Consider the following 12723-nt stretch of genomic DNA (forward strand, 5'->3'; position numbering starts at 1 on the left):
TATAACCAAGGTGGATATATATATCCACCTTGGTTATAACTATTATTTATGAATAATATATTTATAAATATTATTAATATTGTCATTTGAAGAAAAAAATTAAAATTCTAATATCTTATTAAGTACCAACTTTATATTTGATAATTGAATATTTTTTAATTGATTGGTTTTAAATATGTAGCAAGTATTGATGATGTAAAACTTGTTGAAAACAATGATTACTCTAAGAACGTTGTTTCTGGAAGTAGTAAACATTTATGTTTGGAAGTTTTGACAAAAAATGATGATGGTGATATAAATATGCAAACGTTAGAAAAATCGGGTAAGTAGGAACCTATATTTCATATTTTAATTGTTAAATGTACGAATGTAATGTGCAAATGTATTAAATATTTACAGATTTACAACTTACTGTTGAAAATAATGAGAGTGTAAGTGATATGATTGATAATGGTGGTGTGAGCATACATATGATGAATGATGACAATGGTGTTAACTGGAGTTTTTTTGAAAAATCAGGTTAGAACTATAAATTAAATTAGTTTTAATAAAGAAAATGACAATATTATGTAAGTCTATTAAATTGATTTATACTTTTGTTTCTTTAGGGTTGGATTTAACCAAAGATTTTCCTACAGATCGAGGTCATTTTGATGAAAAAAATATAATTCATGCTGATTTAAAAAGAAGTATTGTTTTATATGGCCCATGCAGACCCACCAAAATTGAATTTCCAACTTCTCCAGATGGTAGTGGATATCCACGAAAGTTTTCATCTGAGTTTTATTTTAAAACAGTTAGGTCTGGTGTTCGCATTCCAAGGTTATGGCTCTGTTATTCAATAGTATTGGATTGTGTGTACTGTGAAACTTGTTGGCTGTTTGCAAGCAGACTTGAAAGGTTCTGGATGCTGAAAATTGTGTGGATAAGCGTGACTTAGTAAATACATGTCAGAATGCTAAAGAAAACATTTGGAATGCTCAAATGATTAATAAATCTAATGTAGATACTAAGCGGTGTGTAGCTAGAACATATAAAGTGGGAGACTATGTCATGGTTAAAAATGTTGACACTACACCCGGAGTTAGTAAAAAACATATTCCTAAATTTAAAGGTCCATACGAAGTAAAAGTAGTATTGCCTAATGATAGATATGTCATCAAGGATATTCCAGGTTTCCAAGTTACTCAACTCCCTTTTGAGTCAGTATTTGAGTGTAAACATATTAAACCTTGGATTCGACAAGTAAAGTGATACTTTTCTGCTTTGCATACTTTTCATTGTGTTAAATGCTATACTAAGTAATTGCTAGCTATTTAATTCTATTAAACACATTCTAATTGATAATGTTACTATCTTGTATTATTATTTTTTGTTATTTTTTTTTAATATCATTTAATGAAATTCTTAACTTGGAGATTTTGAATATGAAGGATGACAATATTGATCTTAAGTTGGACCATACCTTACCTGAACATATTAAAGTGAAAATGAATAATATATATAAACAATTTTACTTGGATAATACTAGTGAGCAGGATTATGAACCATTGGTTAGTGAACCTTTACAAATTGTTTTAAAAAATCAGGATGTGTTTAGTTTCCAACCAAGACGATTATCATATTATGAAAAAAATAAATTACAAGAAATAATAGATTCTTTACTTAAAAATGGTGTGATTAGAGAAAGTAACTCAGAATATAGTAGCCCAATAGTGTTGGTGAAGAAGAAGTATGGTGAACTGAGATTGTGTGTTGATTACAGAGAACTTAACAAGAGATGCTGTAGAGATAGGTATCCAATTCCACTAATCGATGACCACCTTGACCTATTGAGGGAAAAAAAATATTTCTCAAGCCTTGATTTAAAAGATGGTTTTCATCATATTGAAGTGGCCGAATCATCTAGGAAGTACACATCTTTTATATCTCCATTGGGCCAATATGAATTTTGTAAGATGCCATTTGGACTTTGTAATGGTCCAAGTAAATTTCAAAGATTTGTCAATAATATTTTTAAAGAACTTGTTAAAGCAAATAAGATTTTAGTGTATTTTGATGATATTATTATTGCTACCGAGTCTCTTGAGGATCAATTAAATATTTTATCACAAGTTTTTGACCTGATGAGGAAACATAAATTGCAATTGAGGTTAGATAAATGTCAATTTCTTAAACAAAAAATTATCTACTTAGGATATCAGGTTGATGCATCTGGTATTCGGCCTAACCCTAAGAATGTTTCAGTTATTAGGGATTATCCTGTCCCAAGTAACACTAAAGCCCTTAAAAGTTTTATTGGTTTAGCTTCATATTTCAGGCGCTTTATTCCCAACTTTGCTATATTAGCTAGACCTCTTTATCGATTGCTTAAAGATAATGTTCAATTTAATTTTGGTATAGATCAAATTAATGCTTTTGAACTGATCAAACTTAAACTCTGTGAAAATCCACTATTATGTTTATTCAATCCTGGTGCCGAAACTGAATTGCATTGTGACGCATCAAGTCAAGGATTTGGATCTATTTTATTACAAAAACAACTTGATGGAAAATTTCACCCTATTTTTTTTTATAGTCATCGGACATCCGATGCAGAATCTCGCTACCATAGCTTCGAATTAGAAATGTTGGCCATAGTTAACTCAATTAAGAGATTTAGAATATATCTACAGGGCATTAGGTTTAAGATTGTCACAGACTGTAATAGCATAACAATGACTCTAGCGAGAAAAGATATCAATCCAAGAATTGCTAGGTGGGCATTGTTTTTGCAGGATTTTGATTATCAGATAGAACATAGACCAGGTACGAGAATGCAACACGTTGATGCCCTAAGCCGTAACCACATATTGGTTATTGAAGGGTGTACTTTTAACCAAACACTGTCAATTAAGCAAAGCTGTGACCCAGAAATAAAAAACTTAGCTAAAATATTAGAATCTTCAGAGCACAAGTTCTTTGAACTTCGAAACGGGCTGGTTTATAGGAAGAGTAATGGGCGTCTTTTGTTTTATGTCCCAGCTGATATGTGTAGTAACGTAATTAGATCATGCCACGACGATATGGGTCATGTTGGTATTAATCGTACAACAGAAAATATTAAAAGAACATATTGGTTCCCCTACATGTCTGAGCTAATTAGACAACATATTGAAAACTGCCTTAAGTGTATTATATTTTCTTCGAAAATGGGAAATCAGAAGGGTTACTTAAATTAGTGGATAAGAATGATACCCCCTTTCATACTATACATATTGACCATTATGGTCCCCTAAATCCGACAGTGGGTAATTTTCGTCATATTTTTATTGTAGTTGATGCGTTCAGCAAATTCCTAAAACTGTACCCAGTTCGCTCTGTTAAGACAACAGAGACATGCACGAAACTTCTTGAATACTTCTCTTACTATAGTAAACCAATAAGAATTATTTCAGATAGAGGTACAAGTTTTACCTCTGATGTATTTAAAAACTTTTGTAAGGAACATAATATTCAACATGTACTTATTGCTGTGGGTTCCCCTCAAGCCAATGGGCAAGTAGAACGTTATAATAGGACAATCAAAGCAATGATTTCAAAAATTATGCATGAGGAAGGAAAAAATTGGAATGAGTCTTTAAATAAAGTACAATTTGCTTGTAATAATACATACAACAGGTCTATAAAAAATACACCTAGCATGCTACTATTTGGGTTAAATCAGCATGGTGAGACAAATGATTACCTAAGAAAGGTTCTGGATGCTGAAAATTGTGTGGATAAGCGTGACTTAGTAAATACACGTCAGAATGCTAAAGAAAACATTTGGAATGCTCAAATGATTAATAAATCTAATGTAGATACTAAGCGGTGTGTAGCTAGAACATATAAAGTGGGAGACTATGTCATGGTTAAAAATGTTGACACTACACCCGGAGTTAGTAAAAAACATATTCCTAAATTTAAAGGTCCATACGAAGTAAAAGTAGTATTGCCTAATGATAGATATGTCATCAAGGATATTCCAGGTTTCCAAGTTACTCAACTCCCTTTTGAGTCAGTATTTGAGTGTAAACATATTAAACCTTGGATTCGACAAGTAAAGTGATACTTTTCTGCTTTGCATACTTTTCATTGTGTTAAATGCTATACTAAGTAATTGCTAGCTATTTAATTCTATTAAACACATTCTAATTGATAATGTTACTATCTTGTATTATTATTTTTTGTTATTTTTTTTTTTTTTGTTAAAGTTATATTATAATTATTTTTTTTATTTTTTTGAATAAGCTATTTATTTTACTATTTTTCATTATGTACTAAGTATAAGTCAATAATTTTTTTTTTTTTATATATATTAATTAATTACTACAAGTTATACTATATTATACTTTATTGAGTGGAAACCACTCAAGGTCAGGTATGGCCGAGCTGTAGTAATATTACGTTAGCTTGCCAGCCTGTATCCCCACTAATATGTCATTTTAGTCAACAGTATGCGCGCGACCGATGAAGGCGATCGGCGTCGTTGCAGTATGTTATGCATTTTTAGTTTGTAAATTGAAATAACATTGTGATTGCAAATTGTTTGTGAAATAAATACTAGTCGTGTTTGTAATATAGAAGTATTGTGTTTATCCTGACAACATTGTACCTGTAGCGGCCGAACGACCGCTACTACATTATATAAGGTAAGACTTCTAATTAGCCATTTAAAACAAGTTTATTCGGATTTGTATACTCCGTCCAACCAATTAGCAATAGATGAAAGTATGGTAGCCTTACAGGAAGATCAACCATGAAGCAATTCATGCCATTGAAACCTATAAAAAGAGTGTTTAAAGTTTGGGCAATGGCAGATTCATCTAATGGGTACCTAATTAATTTTGATGTTTATACTGAGAAAAAAAGTTTAAATCAAACAGAATTCGGCCTTGGAGAAAATGTAATATTAGATCTGACCCAAAATTTAAAACACAAATCATGTTGTTTGTACTTTGACAATTCGTTCACTAGTATTCCACTGATAGATAAGCTTCATAAAAATGATTTATTTGGATGTGGTACATTTCGAGTAAATAAAAAAATGTATCCTAAAGATATTATGAAGAAGGATAAAGAATTCAAAATGGGTGATACAGATTTTGCTCAAAGTGGTGATGTGCGTATTTCAAGATGGAAAAATAGAGGTAAGAAACCAATCACCGTTGTTAGCAATATCCATAATGCATCTGCAACAGAAATTGTTCTAAGAACCAATTCTAGAGGACAAAGGACACCTATTTTATGTCCATCAAGTATAGCTGATTATATATTTATTATATATATTATATTTTGTATTTTATTCACTTATCTGACCGTTATTATTATTATTACATTATTATGTATGCTTGAATAATACATTTATTTGTGTTTAATAATACATTTAACTGTGTTTACGTTAAGCAATATACCAGCTACGTTATTAAGGACCAAACAATATGTCTACAATCACATAATGCAATATTTATTGAATCATAAACAAAACAAAAAAAACAGTATATATTAATTGTGCACTTGTGTGTTGGAACGAAGACCGACTGACATTTCGTGAACGCGAATTTTTAAGTTACAAACCGAATTTGCGTACGAACCGCATATTATCACGGGGTTCAAAAGAAATAAACTTAACAAATAGAGCACAAACGGCAATTGAAAAGACGAAACGAAAAGCAATAGTAACGACCTATATCTGGTACCTACATATTATCTATGATTGACAATATTATTTCAACGCTTGGAAACGTTATGTATGTTGCAACCACAGCTGACTGTTGGAGTAAAGGTAAACGAGGTTATCTTGGAGTTACTTGCCACTGGATAGATTCCAATTCTCTCCAACGCCATTCAGTATCTTTGGCTTGTAGCCGTATAAAGGGAAGACATACGTATGATGTTGTGGCTTCTGCTTCTGCCAAAAAGTCTTGTTATCCTGCAATTGTACGCAAATTTATGATTACAAATGCAAATCGTTTTCGAAGTGGAATAGTAGAAGCTATTCGTTACCAAAAAATTGAAAATAAACCATTATGTCAACAAATATCAGGTACCAATAAAACGTATTAGTTATTACTTATATTTAAAGACCGGATTTATATCCATTTTAAATTGTAAAATATGCATTCAAACACATATGCACTAAAAAATAGTAAAAATATTATTGAATACACTATATTTTCCAATACTCAATGAATTATATCAAATAGGTACTTATAAAAACCTAACAAAAATTTTTTTATTTTCCAGACTTAGCCAAAGATATTCATAACTGTCCATACAATGTACTAGGACAACATACAAAATATACTTCGTATTAAAAGAAAAACAGTTTCAGAATCGATTTTAGTTATACAAGCTGAAGAAAGTAGCATGATGCTGAAAATAATAAATGCAACAAATCGTTTGGTCGTTAATTCTAAAAGCTTAATAACTGACGTAGACAATAATGTATGCGAACAGTTCAATAGTGTGATAAATAAGTACATTGGAGGAAAACGAATAAATATAATAAGAAACGCATATAATGCTAGGGTTGAAGCTGCAGAAGTAGCTTTTAATTCAAAAGAATACCTACGTTCTATACATAAGCATATAATGAAGAAAAGTCCAGGTAATGCAATTATTTAATAAATAAATATTATATACCGTATGTATAAAACTATATAAGTATATAACAATAACACCATAACTTAAAATATAATTTTCAATTTATATTTTTAGAAATTGTAATATTATAAAACATTAAATATTATTAGACCATTTGTTTTTGTAATTAATATTGTTTCAGGTATTTTTGGTAAAACTTTTTTAAAAAACGCTAAAAGACAAAAATTAAATAACCGAATAAGGCGAGCATTATTCATCAGAAAAAAATACAGTAAACAACTTAAAACATCGGGTCCTGATGAAGATTATGGTCTACCAGAAGAATTACCCCCTGAAAGTTCATATTATGAAGATTTAACAAATATGAAATTACATTTTCTCAATGAAATGAAAAACATAGATAGAGGTAGTGTATAAATTTTCGATATTAAGAAATGTAATTTAGATGTACTTATACGTGTAATATGTAATATGTATATTGTAAAAAAAATATCGTCGTTTAAACTGCAACAAAGCGTATCTCAGTTTTTGTAGTTTTTCAGGAGACACAAAAAACACGTGTTTAATGATTTAAACCAACTAAATATAAGTTAAAACATGCTTATTTAATGTTATTTTCATTAAAAAAGCGTTTGAAACACTAAAATTCAAAGTTTATTGAATATTCAGTATTTTTTATGAGATACGCTTTGTTTGACACTGATGAATCTGAGATAGGCGTTTTTACTTCACTGGTAATAAACCATAATATTTTAACATACTTTAATAAATATTATTATAGTATGATATAGTTGGGATGTAATAAATTATTATGTTATTATCTTAATAATTTTTATTTTGACTGTTATCAGGACTAAAAAATAAAATATTAAAAATCACTTTGTAGTTCTTTTTTATTTTGTTCTTTCAACTTAGTAGGTATAAAATCAAAAAAAACACCTTAACAACAGTAAATAAAGTTATGACACAAACATTATTAATATTTTTTAAAAGTATAGTTACCAAAACAGAATAATTCCTTACTATAGGTACATGAAGATAAAAATATAAAATAGTTTAATCTAAATAAAATATAAGTCACACCTTGTTATAACATAAACAAAACATAATAATATTAAGAGGAACATAGATTTCATAACAGATTAGTTAAATATATAAGAAAAACAGAAAAATAAAATACCTAGTTACAGCACTAGTTATAACTAACAAAATAAAATATTACCAATTTATAAATATCAAACAAAAAACAATTAACAACATTAAAGTATAAAATGATATCAAAAACTTATTAACTATTTAAAATTTTTTTCTTTTGCTTTTTTCTTTTCTTATACTTGTTTCCATATGAGGCAAACTGTCATAAAATGAGTGACAGTCGTAAGGTATAATACTTTTTAAGCTTTGCAAATCATTCCATTTGTCCAAAGTTATTTTTTTTTGAGTTTGGTACAGCTTAGGAAATTTATTGATGTTATCCTCACTAATGTTCTTAGGTCTTCTTGGCAACTCTTTAAAATCATCTTCAAAATTAATTTTATAAAAAATAATACCATTAGGGCAGTATTTAAGTACTCTGAGGTCGGTTACAGTTGCATCTGAAGTCACTCTTCCTGGACGAATAGATTCATAAAACATAAATTTTTTATCACTGTAATCTAAAAAAAATGAGTAAGTTAATACTTCAGATTTATATGGGAAAGGATGTTGTCTGGATTGTAATGTTATTTGAGACAATTGGCTAGGTAGATAACAATCTGTTTTTTTTAATTTGCGTTCTATGACACTGTGAACACTGTCACACTCCATTTGAGTGTGACCTTTTTCCAAAAACTTTTGGGTTATACTCAATTGATATTTGACACTAAGATGCAGTAATGCATTTGAAAGTATGCTATTTCTATTTTGTGCTGTACAACCATCTGAGTAAACTATTACAGGTTTAAAAGACTTTTTTATAGTTTTTTCAATTGTATCTATTAGACAAGTTGCAAAAGTTGATGCTACAAGTTCACACTGTGTTTCGTCAAACCAATAACAAATAGCTTCATGGGTTCCTAGATTGTAAATAGTATAGTTATGGACAGCTAATTTCATTTTATAATAAATAGAGCTTGCTTGACAGTATGGAAGAAGCTGAACAGCCATTAGGTCGCATGTAAATACATGACATTCACCAGCTTCAGAATTCATTTTATCATTAGCTTTTTGGTCTCTGGCTTGATTTTTTTTTGCAATATGTTTTTGATAATCTGCTTGTGATAAATTGTTTACTTTGAATTGGCAACATGTATCACACTGGTCCTTTTTTGGGGAAAATATTGATAGATTTTTGCTATAGAAACTTTTATCAAATGATCTCCTGCTTAAGGGTTCTTCACTATCTTCTTTACATGCAACATTGTAAATATTGTATAGCTGTGTAATTGAAATAATATCAGTTTGTAAGTATAACTTCCTACTAGATTGCCTACAGTAGTGTGAAGGGAGTTTTGGAAACTTATTAAAAAAATTATTCAAGTAATCAGTTTTATGCACTTTTGCTCGTATTGAATTTCCTGTTTTATGTCCATCTCTAAATAATTGTTCACCCTCCAATTGACATTCCATATTATTTTCTTCTTCAGTGTCACACTCTTTTTCTTTTGTAAAACTTTCTGATAAATTGTTTCCAAAGGGTGTTTTGGTTTCTAACCAGTATCTCAAAGTTGACTCTTTAAGGCCTAGAGTACTTAAAAACATACCACGACATACACATAATTTGTTATTTCCTACTTTTAAATAATAAATAAAGGTTCCATTTCTACGGGATGTCACACTTAATGAAGTTCTTTGTTTAGGAATTATTTTATCTACTAATGACAAAACAAAAATTTGTTTTTCCTTCCACGATGGCATTTGTTTCCAAAAACTATTAAAAATATGTAGACGGTCAATAATAGAGCAATTAGAGAAAAATACGAGAGACCAAGCAAAATCGCAACTTTGGTACATAGAAAGGAGAAAACGATTAACTGCTTCCAAATTTGGAAAAATATGTAAAATGCGTCGATATACTTCATGCAAAAATACCGTTCATGAATTATTATACGGACAGACCAATCATACAATTAAAGCCATCGAATATGGTAGAGTCATGGAGGCTGTAGCTAAAGCAGTGGCGTACCCAAGGGGGGGGGGGGGGCTTTGGGGCTTAATTTTTCATTAAATTACACATTATTGTAGAAAATATAGTATAACAATGATAAATGATAATGTTTTATTTTAAAATTTTGTTATTATGTTAGATACACATATAATATATACATAATAGTTCAATACTACAGTATAAGATTTGTGACAATCAATATACTCTATGGTAGCTATCGTCGATTTTTATTTCGTTGAAAATTATTTTTAGATTTATAGATACCAACTATAACGATTACGTATGGTCGACTTTGATTGTAACTACGATAACAATGATAATTATGACTTTCGACTGTCTGTGGCAGACAAGATAATTCTTATTTAGATTAACTTTTAGATAATTCAGTCTGTTCGATTTTTTCTTTGTGATAGCTGTGTGCCTGTGTCGAATGTGCGTATGAGTAAAAAAAAAGCTGAGTTAAAATGAGTCGAAAACGAAAGAAACCTGAAGTTGGTACTAGTAGTACTCTTCTTAAGTATGTTAGTATCAAACCAAAAATTTCAACTATCAATGAACCGCTTAATAACCGAACGAAAAACTTTTTGCTTCACCGTCACAGTCAACATCTGATATTGTTGGTAATTATGAAAATTTGTCTTCTTTCGATATATCATTATTTGTAAATAAAAAAGTCGACGATAAACAAAAAATTCAAGTTTTACAAAATGTGTGGGTCCCAGATAATAACTATAATTTTCCTAATCAACAAATTGGCAATCAAAAAAGAAAATTTAATATACTATGGTTAACTAAATACAAATGGTTAACATATTCAAAAATTGAAGATAGTGCTTTTTGTAAATTTTGCGTATTATTTTCACCTTCTGAGGCTGATTATAGTTCAAACCGATCACTTCATACATTTGTTAAAAAGGGGTACAATAATTGGAAAAAAGGCTTAGAAAAATTCGAAAAACAAGTTTAAATTATCATAATGAAGCTAATTTAAAAGCTGACCATTTTATGGTTGTCATGTTAGGAAAAATATTATCGGTTGATAAACAAATTGACAAATTTCATCATCAACAGACTTTAGAGAATCAAGAAAAACTTAAATCGATAATAAAAACAATTATTTTGTGTGGACGACAATGACTACCACTTAGGGCACATCGAGATTAGTTCGTTTAATATAGATCAAGAGCCCGAATGCAACGAAGGTAATTTTCGAGCGTTACTTAGGGCACGAATTGATTCAGGAGACACAAATTTAAAACAACATTTAATGACTTGCGGAAAAAATTCAACGTATATTAATTGGAATATTCAAAACCAAATAATAGATGCTTGCGATGATGAAGTAATTTTAACAAAACTTGTAACTAAAATTAACAACGCTAAATGTTTTAGTATACTCGCTGACGAAACGTCTGATATTTCCTCTATTGAACAATTCGCATTGTGTATAAGATATATTGAATCAACCGATGTAAACAATTTTAAAATAGTTGAAAATTTTTTTAAATTTGTACCAGTAGAATCAACTTCGGGTCAAAATTTAGCAGATGTACTTTTAACAACATTGAATTCATGTGGTATTAATATAAATTATTTACGCGGACAAGGCTACGATGGGGCTGCATCTTTCTGATCGATTTTTAAAACAAAAAAAACTCCTAACAAGTTATAAATGTCTTTTACCTACCGGACGTAATCCAACAGATGAACAAATTTCAAGATTTTAAAAATCTTTTTGACTTTTACGAAAATGATATGCAACAAATTAGTTTTTCTGTCACTAAGGGCGAATTCGAATTGTGGTATGAAAAATTTAAAAACTGTGGTTATACTTTACCACTAAACGCAATTGATGGTTAACATTTATGTGATATTAAAATATTTGAATCAGTATTTATACTTTTGAAAATATTTGCAACGTTACCAGTAAGTACAAGTACGGCTGAGAGGTCGTTTTCCACACTACGGCGAATTAAAACCTATCTCCGGAACATAATGGGACAGTCACGTTTAAATGGTCTGGCAAATCTCCACATACATCGAGAAATACAAATTAAAGAATCCGAAGTATTAAAAATTCTTTCTGAAAAGGGACCAAGGAAACTTAAATTTTAAATTCATTTGTCATAATATTTAGTTATAAATATAATTATATAAATATTAAATACATAATAATATAACATATGATAATAATAAACAAAAGTGGTTATTTAAAAATTAGTTTTAATTGTTTACTTGTGTGTAAGGGAAAAAGAAAAATTATTAAGCCCCCCCCCCCCCCCCCCCAAGCAAAAATTCTGGGTGCGCGCCTGAGCTAAAGTTAAATTTGAAGAGCTGTTTAATTTAAAAATAAAATCTGTAAGACTTTGCATAGACGTTGAAGTTACCTAACTGCTAGTCCAGGTAAAATGTTATTATTTTAAGTTTTAACTACAACAAGGATAAACTTCAAAGTCTTGTATTTTAGGTATACGTTTAATGCTTATATTTTTGTTGTAAAATCATTATCTTGTCAAATAATTTTTACATTGTTTTATCGAAGATAGTTTTATTATTGAAATAAAATGCCCTTTTTCAGCTAAAGATAATTTAAGTATAGAAGATGCAATAAACAATGGAAAAGTAAGATATATTTTTATTAATATTATACTATTTAATATTATACCTATACGGCTATACCTTGCTATACCTATACGGCTATACCTTGCTATACCAGTACGGCTATACCAGTAGGCAGTAGCTATACGCTGTAGGATTCAACCCCTCTCCCACTACGGTCACCACTGATTATAAATAATACTAATAATCAATAAGTCATAATCATTGTATATCAAATTATAAAAAAAATGCTAAATATTTGTATATTTTTATGTTAAAAATTTGTTTTAGATCAAATATTTTATACTATTGAAAAAAAAAAAAGAAATAGTGACTACTATTATCAAGTGCAA

The sequence above is a fragment of the Metopolophium dirhodum genome, chromosome 1, assembly GCF_019925205.1.
Source record: "Metopolophium dirhodum isolate CAU chromosome 1, ASM1992520v1, whole genome shotgun sequence".
Classification (NCBI taxonomy): Eukaryota; Metazoa; Arthropoda; class Insecta; order Hemiptera; family Aphididae; genus Metopolophium; species Metopolophium dirhodum.